The following is a 10,408-nucleotide window of genomic DNA, read 5'->3' on the forward strand; positions in this document are numbered from 1 at the left end:
AGCGGCACTAGAAGGTCTCTTAAGATTCCAGAGCTAGAAGGGTCTACTGCAGTCTGGTCTGCATTCTCAATCATGTGGAGAACCATTTTAAAAAAAAGAGGCCTGGGGCTTTTTATCCACAGCAGACATATTCCACATTTCAAGCAAGATTTATTGTAGATTCTCCCAGGTGTAGATTTTATGAGCCATTATATATGTTTCCTATACTATATGCATCTGTGATAAAGTACGATTTAGGAATTTAACACGGGAGCCACTATGATGTGCAAAAATACAGTGGAGAGGCGGGAGAGGGACAAGAGGAATGGTTTGAGCACGATGAAAAGAGGCAGAACTGAAGATTGGAGGGTGGAGAGAAAGAGACTGATGTGAGTAGCCTGACCTGCCACCCGAGGCAATGGTGAAGCCCATCCTGTGCTGCCGCTGAGGGCCACGTCTGAGCCTGTGTCCATATAGCAGCAGGAGTCTATAGATGGATGTCTGTGACTCATATTATCACCAACGGCCATGCGGGCTTCCCTGGTCTGGGCTGCCACCTGAGACAATGTTGATGTCCAGGGCTGTGTGGAGAAGGGCCTGCCTCTCACTGGTTGCAGCATTCCAGAGAGCAAGCCCTGTACCTTGCCTGAGTGGTACAGAAAAGCTGACCATAGAAGTGTGTGTGTGTGCGTGTGCATGCAAGGAGTGGAGGGACAGGCGGAGCGTGGGTGAGCTGGCACTTAAGAGAGTGCAGGAGTGTGTGGTGGTGTGGACAAGGTTGAGGTGCGCCCCTCCCAGCTATCTGAGGCAGGCAGGCATTGGTGAGCCTGCCTGGAGGGCGAGCAGAAGATTTGGCCCCGCCCCTTGCCAGCTGTGGCATTGGTTGAGCTAGCTGACGCAGTACTGGAGATAGCCATAGTGGTATGGGCGCATGAGGGCTGGTGGGTTGACCAACTCAACCTACTACCCAGGCTCAGATCGAGTGCTTTGAGTTGGCCCACCTCAGCATCCACCATTAGGAACTGATGGGGTGCTTGAGGGACTGGTCCTGCAGATCCGAAGCTGCATGACGTCTCCATGACACAGGCAACAACAGGAGATCCAAGTGGAGTCTGGGTAAGGATCCACTGTTGACAATGTAACAGAAGCAAGATGCCTCAGATTAGACCGATGACTCGTTGTGTCGAACATTTGCAAACGAAGATGTGTAGACAAAAGGGTGCAGTGTAGGTACACACTGCAGCTTCCACGACGAGAGTTTTTGTTATTGTCTTGCTTAATTCTTATTTTCTTTTGCAGTGGGGAGGTTGTAAGGGGGAAGGGCAGATATGGAGGGAGGGGAGATGGACGGAATTGGGGTGCGTGGTGTGAAATACACAAGGAATCAATAAAAGTAGTTAAGAAACAGAGTTTCACACAGTCGCAGAGCAACAATGTTAACGGACATTCTCAGACTAAGTCTCTAAGACTCAACGACTTCATCAGTGCAGTAAAATAAAGTGCCAGGGTTGCTGCTCTCGGACTCTGGGTTTTATTAAATAAGAGTCACCTGAACACAGGCGCCATGGCATACAACAGTCAGATAGCAGTCATACAGCCAAGATGGCCATCAGCGATGGGTGGATGGCAGATGCAGAGGGGACACTCTGGACAAAGGATACTCATTCCCGAGAGTGGCAGTGTAAGATTTCGCCGTGCTCTTCAGAATGTATACAGTGGGAGACTTATGAATTGTTTATTTCTGGAAATTTCCATTTTATATTTTTAGTTCTTGGCTGACCTCACGTAATTGAATCTGGAAGATAAACTTTGGCCAAGAGGCCGATGGTGTATTTCCTATTCCAGTGGTGCTTATGACTGCTGAAGAACTTTCACAGGAGCAGAGTCTCTCTGTCTGTGTCACAGTACACAGAGTACATTTGATGAAATGTCTTTGTCTGTGTCTGACTGCACTAGAAATGGACTCTGAGTCCGTGTTCCAGATGAAGCTCTCAGACATCTCATCTTTTCTCCTGTTCCTGTGAGCTCAGTGTAGCTTGACTTCCTGAGGCACAGGCGTTACCCGTCGCATGGTCTCCTTTCTGAAAACTCACCCAGAGTCAGTGTCTGGAGAGCTGAATGTGCTTCAGGTATCTGGAGAATGTGCCTGCTTGGTGTGTCCTGGTAGGTGGTCCGTGGGGTGGACCTGGGTGGTGTGAGCTTCACAAGCTGTGCTGTTACAGAGAGAACCAATCTGTTATCTGCAGATTTACAGACGACAGATTTGATTGAGTCCAAGCCAGAGTGCTGAGAGTGGATCCACTGAGTGTGGCTTCAGGGAAGAAGGATCGTGGATCAGAATCAGGGAGGGAGAGTGACCTGGGCGGAGAGCCAACCAGAGGTAGTGGTAGGTTGTAAGCCACTCTGGAGTGCACAGAATGGCTCAGAGGAGCCAGTTTGGAGATCCAGCCACAGAGTATATTTTACCCTACACTGAAGGCAATTCTGAATGTGGTAATTATCTATCTTGCGCTTATTCTGTTTCAACATTGAAGGCTTAGTCCTTAAAGTGATTTACATTCCATTCAGAAAGATAAACTGTATATACGTCTTGCTGAGCTAGTGTGAGGAAAGTACAGGGAATACTATAAACAGAACTCTAGTGACCTAGAGGGCCAGCAGCTCTTACCTTGCAATCCACAACCAAGGGCTTTTGCAGAGAGTGTGCTGGAATCGTCCCCAGAAGTCCTAAGAGCAGAGCAGAGATGCAGGACCCAGAGAAACCCATCAGGAGATGTCAGTAAGAGTTCTGGACATGGAGAGGGGGTTTTAGTGTCAGCCTCTGGAGTAAGTAGATTATACACATTCCTCTTTAAGATCACCTCCATTGGGGTTGGGGATTTAGCTCAGTGGTAGAGCGCTTGCCTAGGAAGCGCAAGGCCCTGGGTTCGGTCCCCAGCTCCGAAAAAAAAGAACCAAAAAAAAAAAAAAAATCACCACCACGGGCTCTCCATCCAAAAGCAAAGCAACCTTGATAAAGCGCATGTACCTCCTTAAGTAGACAGCTGCGCAACCAAACCGAGCCAGTCTCTCCACCTGCTTGCGACGGCTTCGGATTAAAGAGCTGGGCACCGGTTAATGGATGATATATATGAGAGACCAGCTGCTTTTGCACGGTGAAATAGCAAAGTCTCCGTGGATTTCGAGTTGGACACATCTGGGGCCAAATTTCAAATCCGCTTCCTAGTGTTCAATCCTGGGCACGTTACCTCAAGGTTCGTGAACCTTGGGTTTTTCGTTGATACTCTAGGAACAACAGTACCTCTATGGTTGTATTAAAGAAGGACTTAAATGAAACTGTATAGCCTTACCGAATAGCCAAAAGGCTAGAAACCTACCTCTTGCTACTACTGCCTGATCACTCAGCAAGAGAAACTTCTGTTGCTGTACACACTGCGGGGTTCTGCAACGCTCCCGGATGGTTCTAGATCCTCGTCCTGTTACGTACAACTCAAATCGATTAAGAAGCAAGCACTCCATCTACTTGGTTCGTGATGTGAACGTTGGTCTGAGGACATAATATGTTTCTCATTTTTGCAATAACCAAGCCAATTTAACATTCGAGGCAAAGTAATTTTAAATTAATGTGTTTTTTCCCCGCTGAAGCCTCTGACATTTCCAAAAAAAAAATTGATTTTTGAAAGCTTAAATGAAAACGTGAGTCACAAAGCACGTACTCGTGCTGTGTCTTCTGGGAAGCCAGCTTCCCCATGTGCGCATGCGCATGCCCGTGCGGACGCACAGGCATAGTTTTGGTGATTTGATCGAAGACTGGTGTGGAAGTAATTAGGCCAGTGGGACTGAGGACGAGGATTACCTGTTTCTCCCACGGTGTCACGGGACTAAGCCCCGTGGAGAAGATGTGATGCCTGAGAACTGAGAAAGAGTGCTTGAGGGAGAACTAAGGTTCCGGGGGAGGGAGACATATAAAGGCCAAGAGAAACAGGAGCTCAGGACCAAGCTATGCTGGTCTTGATGACTGTTCTATTTGCTTGCCCTGTGGTCTGCCCTGTAATCCCTAAGTGGGCATCCAGCTCAAGACAATAGTTCCATTTGGTGTTCCCAAGCCCTCCCTTAGGAAAGACTGACTGTGTCTCTCTCTTCTCCCTTCACCGAAGTTGGCTCCAAACACATCGTCTCTACACACGGAGACAAAGGAACCTTGTGGTGATTTCAACCAGAGACTGAGAAACTATTTATTTTTGTAAGGCAGCGTTAGGTTTTATTCAGTAAAATGAAAAGAATTGCCCATAATAGCCTACAGTTTTATTTTTTTTTTAATCACATCCTCACAGCCCTCTTCCGTGAAAAGAACAAAAGAAAGTGTGAGAGTAAGCAGGACCAAGTCAGGGGACTAGAAACACGGAGTTAAACATGAAGGTCTAGCCCCTTGAAAGGAGGTGCATTGCAGATCCCTTGGCTCAAGTTGGGCGTCAAGGGACAGAGAGCAACAAGAGGAGCGGCCTGCAAGAGCCTGCCCCATCAAACATCTCGCAGAGCACAAAGGAGAGAGTTTAATGATCCGTGACTCCACCAGGCATGGACCACCTAGTTAGCACCAGGCCTGCCTTTGATTAGCTTGCCGGGGAGAAGTAACCTTCCGTGCCCCACGGAGATGGGCAGACAGAAATGCAAACATCACCCAAAGCAGCAACGTTCTGGGTATTAACCTCCCACAAATATTTATTGAGTATCTGGCAGCCTAGACATGCTCTCTCCCGGAGGAGCTGACAGAGGAGAGAGAGATGAGCACGTGACTGGTGACTGGCCACGGTTTGTTTTCTCAAGCCGCACGCCGAAGAACAAAGAGCTGGAGGGGGGCTTTTATTTTCTCAGTAGGTTCTGGCTCCAGTGCTCTGGAAGAGCTCGGAGAAGTGGTGACATTCAAAGGAGGCTTAGGAAGGGCAGGAACTCACCAGGCAGAGTGGTAAGAACGGGAGAAAACCACAGCCGTGGCAGTGCGCTGTTCTCCGTGGATGCAGCATCAGCGGTGGAGGCAGCCAGTCGGAAGGAAGATTAAAAAGTGACACTGCGGTCATGTTCTGAAGGAGTCCAGACACCCTGTGGACACGTTTGGGCTTTATTCTATGAGTTGAATAAAATCATTTGAAATGGCTGCTCAGAGGACCTACTGTGTGCTAAGCGTTCTGAAAGCCTCCAAAAATTAAAAGCAAAAGAAAGCCCAGCCTTCTCCGAGGGGCATCACAGTCTGGTGGGGTAGGCAGGCAGACCGTCATGAGAATGCTAAGACAGAGGTGTGATGCCTGGGAGACAGAACAAAAGGCTAAACCCAAAACTCAGGCGGTGCCCAGGACCTTATCTCAAATGCTTCTCTCTTTGCCCCTTCTGTCCTCGCCATTTTGGCCTAAACGGTGTGCAGTGGTGGAGCCTGGGATGCTAAAGGCTGGATATAAGAGGACATGAGCCTTACACTGAGGATAACTTAGCAAGGCTCATGAGGACCAAAGACATCAGAGGAGATAACCTCCAGCATCCCCCACAGCTACCTTGAGCTTTCTGTCCTTGAGGTAAATCGAGAATATTACTGTGTTGGTTGATAGCTGACATCTCTAAGCTCTCATGCAAGTTTTAGTCCATGATGACCTCTAGTTGAGCTGATGAAATTACATAGACCAACAACCTCCGTTGTATGGGAGGATGGGGGAGCAGTCCATATCTCTGCTCCTACAATGCTCACCCCCATTAAAACATCTTCCTTCCTTCTTTCTTTCCTTCTCCTTTTTACTTACTCCTACCTTCCTTCCCTTGACCTCTGTTCTTCTCCTTTCTCCTTTTCCCTCTAAATCCCATTACAGTTGTGGCCTCAAAAGAGTAACATGGAGATAATATTGAGGAAGACATTTTGATGTCAACCTTGGTCTCCATGTGTGCTTGCACATACATCTCCTCATGCCATGCACACATGTAACACACATGTATACAACACACATGCAACACACATAATGCACACACACATATAACATGTACACATGATATAATCCACATAGATCATAGATATAACATGCATGTACCTGCATAGAACACATACACATAGTACACGTACATATAATACATATACACATATATAATACACACATAGCCATAACACACATACACCTTGTACACAGACACACATGCACAGTTTTCTTAAGCTAAAAGTTTTAAAATGAGAACATGCGAGACAGAGCTACAGGAAAAGGCATCCCCAACCCTCGTCTTTCTCTGAACTAGCTGTGACTGGTTTCGGCTGAAAGACTGAGCAATGTTAACAGAGAGAGCTGTCAGCAACAAAGGGCATTTAAACATCAAAAAACCTTGAAGATTAGATGAAATTGATAGCTAATGGAGTGTATTCAGGCACGGTGTGGGCATGAGACAGAGGCTGGAGACAGAGGAGCCTGCATTAAGCCCACATCAGGTAGATGATTCCCAATGTCTCTGAATACAAACTCTTGACAGCTACTGTCAGATCTCTGTAGCAGGGGGAAAAAGGAGTCAGCACAGAAGCAGACACCTTTAATCCCAGTGCTCCAGGGGCAGAGGCAGAGGCAGAGGCAGAGGCAGAGGCAGAGGCAGAGGCAGAGGCAGAGGCAGAGGCAGAGGCAGAGAGGCAGAGAGGCAGAGAGGCAGAGAGGCAGAGAGGCAGAGAGGCAGAGAGGCAGAGAGGCAGAGAGGCAGAGAGGCAGAGAGGCAGAGAGGCAGAGAGGCAGAGAGGCAGAGAGGCGAGAGGCAGAGAGGCAGAGAGGCGAGAGGCAGAGAGGCAGAGAGGCAGAGGCAGAGGCAGAGGCAGAGGCAGAGGCAGAGGCAGAGGCAGAGGCAGGCAGATCTTTATGAGTTTGATGCTAGCCTGTTCTACTTAGTCAGTTTAAGGAAAGCCAGGACTACATGGAGAGCCTATCTCAAACAAAACAAAACAAAACAAAACAAAACCCTCAAGAATCTTACAACCTAGGATTCGAACCTAAGCTTTGAAACTTGGTAGCCACTGTGCACTGAGGAGAAGCTGTCCAGAAGCTCACTGGGATGGTTTGTACGCACTGTCAACCTGACAGCATCTGGAATCCTCTCAGAGACCAATCTTTGGAAGCATCCATGAGGGACTTTATGAATTGGGTTAACTGAGGTGAGTAGAACAGCCCTAAACGGGGACAGCATGGTTTGACTTGCTGAGATCCAGGACTGAGTAAGGGAGAAAAGAGAACCAAAAGTCAGAGGCCATTGTTTCCTGTCTCCTTATGCCACACGACCAGAGGCCTCACACACCTACAACCATGCCTCCCCGCCAGAGTGGATGCTGGATATGTGAGCCCAAGCAAACCATTCTTCCTTCTGGTTGTTCTGGGCAGGCAATTTTGTCTCAGCAAGGACAGTAGCTGACCCCAGGGAATCACACCCCAGGGAAGGAGTGTCCAGGTTGTTCTTTTTCTGTCTGGACCAGGTGCCTAGCCTTACCCACTGCTCAGGTGCATAAAGTAATACACAGAAGCATGGAACTCTAATGGCTGTGTGTGGTCACTACGTTGTTAGGAAGGTAATTTGCTACAACAACAAGAAAAAGATACCGGAGAGGTGCTGTCATTGTTGAAAGGTGTTCAGACCCAAGGGTGACCGCAGAGGTGTGCATACAGAAGGCAGGCCATAAAGGGGTTAAAGTGGGAGGGCACACACAAAGCAGGGAGGAGGGCTCAGAAGACCATCCAGCAACAACACTTGGATCTTCTGTCCTCTGAAACTGTGGGAAAGCAGGATTCTGTCATTTCAGCCACTTGATCTGTTTTACATTAGAGCATCCTTCGCAAAGGAGCGTGACATGGATGAGAGTGGTTAACGGGCCAGAAAAATCCTTTAGCTGGTATAATGAGAAATTAGTCAAGGGTTCCTGAAAATTAATTTCTCAGTAGACCTCCACCAAAGGGCTATGCGCACAATCATGGCTGGTTCCTTAGGGTACGTGCATTAAGAGGTACAGGTGACAACGAATGGAAACGAGCTGAATACTAAAACCAGGAGGGCACCCCAGACTGGATGGGGTCTCCCTCATCAGCCTATGCTACACACCTATGCCCTGGGAGTTGCATCTAAGTGAGGCTTGCATCTAAGTGAGGCTTGCATCTCTAGACAGGAGGTGGGAGAAACTACAGCCCACCTCCCACCAGTCACCAACTTTTCTTATCTTCTTGGGAACTGGTTGAAAACCCTGTCCCGGTGGGAGCACACACCCACTGTCACATAGATTATAAGCCTTGGCTCTGATGAAGCAGTCCCTCTGTCACATGAGCATGTCCCTGGACCTAACACATCACCCAAGTCCTGTGATGTCAACCACATTTGAAACTGCTTGGAGGTGTCTCAGAGAGTCATGGAGGCACACGGAAGGAGTTAAGACAGCACTGCATTCGAAGGCTCTGAAACAATGTTCTCCAAGCTCACACAGTCAGAATCCACCTTTACTCTCTGTCTTCTGTCTCCTGTGTAGGGATTTATAATGAGACCTGGGACACATGCCAGAAAATGCTGCAGAAAAAGCTGCAGTTGATTAGATCGCTGCTCTCTGGAACCCAGAAGGCCCCTGGTGCATCAGTGTCTCCTAAGTGGTGAAAATGAGCTAAGATGGGCTCTATGTTCCTTTCATATCGACTCGATAATTTTGTATCTCTTAAAAAGTACGAGTGCACATTCAAATGGAAATGTAGCTTCCACTCGTAGGGTTAATTCTGCACAGTATAAAATTTCCAATTTATATTCATAATTTATCCATTTTCCCATGCAAAACGTGTCCCCCAAGTGATCCTGTAGAAAAGCTGTCAGGTTCTGCCAAACCACTGCGGACACTGTTAGCCACTCCAGCTCCATGGTCAGATGGGAGGACGGAGCTAATTTGCTTTCTCCCCTGACACTAAAGGTAACATTTCCAGGAATATCGTTAAGGTCAAACCACGGACCATTAGAAGAATATTGTTCTCAGTATCGAGTGATTGCCTAGGATGGTGAAGGCCTGGCTTTGATCTTCTATACCTAAAAAGTATAAGAAATTAATGCGTTAGAATTATAGTCTCTGGGAGATAGCATGTTCCTTTTCTTTCTTCGTTCCTTTTAAGACAGAGTCTTGCTGTGTAACCACAGCTGGCCTTGAACTCCCTACCCTCCTGACCCTGCCTACCAGACCCAGGGATGACAGTCGTGCCTACCATGTCCCTTGCTGGGTCATGGTTTAAAGAATGACAGAACCCTGTTTAATCCCAAGCCGTTGTCCAAACACTAAATGTTTCCCCTGCATAGCCAAGATTGCATGCATGATCTAGCATTTTGGATAGCTTTCTTCTTTTAAAAATGAAAATATTTTTCCTACAGTATATGCTGATCATGGGTTCCCCTCCTCCGTTTGTGTTTCCTGAACGAGAAGGGCACACACTTCCTTCTACAGAAGGGGTTAGCGAGGGAATCCTATTAGGAGGTGCTTAGATTAACTCCGTGATTCATTTATTTACTTGCCACATAAAGTGTAACTTCCATTTTATTTTTTCAAGTTACTTTTCCTTCCGCCTTCACAAACCCACCTCTTTATGTGAGCTTTGGTGAAGGTCGTGGTGCAGCACCAGCAGGTCTGAATCGTGGTGGGGGTGTCCGCCCTTCTGGAGCTTCAGGAAATCGATTCCTGACGACCTTGCTATGAATGGCACAGCTCATACAGTAGTGCAGCTTGACATAGGGCTTGGGAAGCCCGATAGCGTCAGAGACACTTGCTTCAGATATGTCCCTGACTGCAGCGGCTTCAACAATGTTCCGAGTGACGCACTTCTCAATGGCCTTATCCTTGGGCACGCACCGGGCGCAGTTTGTGCAGCAGCAAACTGGCCGCACATGGCCGTGCCCTTTTTGGCACAACTGTTGTTTCTTCCCTTTTTGGACATCTTGGAGCCAAGGCTCCTTTGCGATTTATTTGTATTTGTAATTTTACATGATTCTTAGGCGTGTGCACCTGCTTGTCTGTGCATGTAGCACGTGTGTGTGTGTGTGTGTGTGTGTGTGTGTGTGTGTATACACACACATGCACGCGGATCCTTGGACCTGGAGTAGCAGGCACCTGTGAGGCCTCCTGTGGATTCTGGGGACTGAACTCATCCTCAACAAGAGGATCAAGGGCCCTTAACTACCGTGCCATCTCTCTGGCACATGTATTTGTATTTTTAAGTTTAAGGTCAATTCACTCTACCCGTTAGTTAGATCCCATGAGCAGCTTTGGAAAACACACATACAATAGAGGAACAATAGAGGTCAATAGAGGAACAAGGTTGTATCAATTTGAACACAAATGTTTCATGAGAGTTCACATGTAAACCCTTACCACCATTTCTTTCCTGCATGCCAGTGTTTACCATAACCCAACTGA

General features: G+C 47.6%; 1 pseudogene; it reads right to left on the reverse strand.

Annotated features, from left to right (window-relative positions):
- Positions 1-9,579: 9,579 nt before the first annotated feature.
- On the reverse strand, positions 9,580-9,929 carry Rps26-ps4 (ribosomal protein S26, pseudogene 4; annotated as a pseudogene).
- Positions 9,930-10,408: the final 479 nt, after the last annotated feature.

The sequence above is a fragment of the Rattus norvegicus genome, chromosome 9, assembly GCF_036323735.1.
Source record: "Rattus norvegicus strain BN/NHsdMcwi chromosome 9, GRCr8, whole genome shotgun sequence".
NCBI classification, from domain to species: domain Eukaryota; kingdom Metazoa; phylum Chordata; class Mammalia; order Rodentia; family Muridae; genus Rattus; species Rattus norvegicus.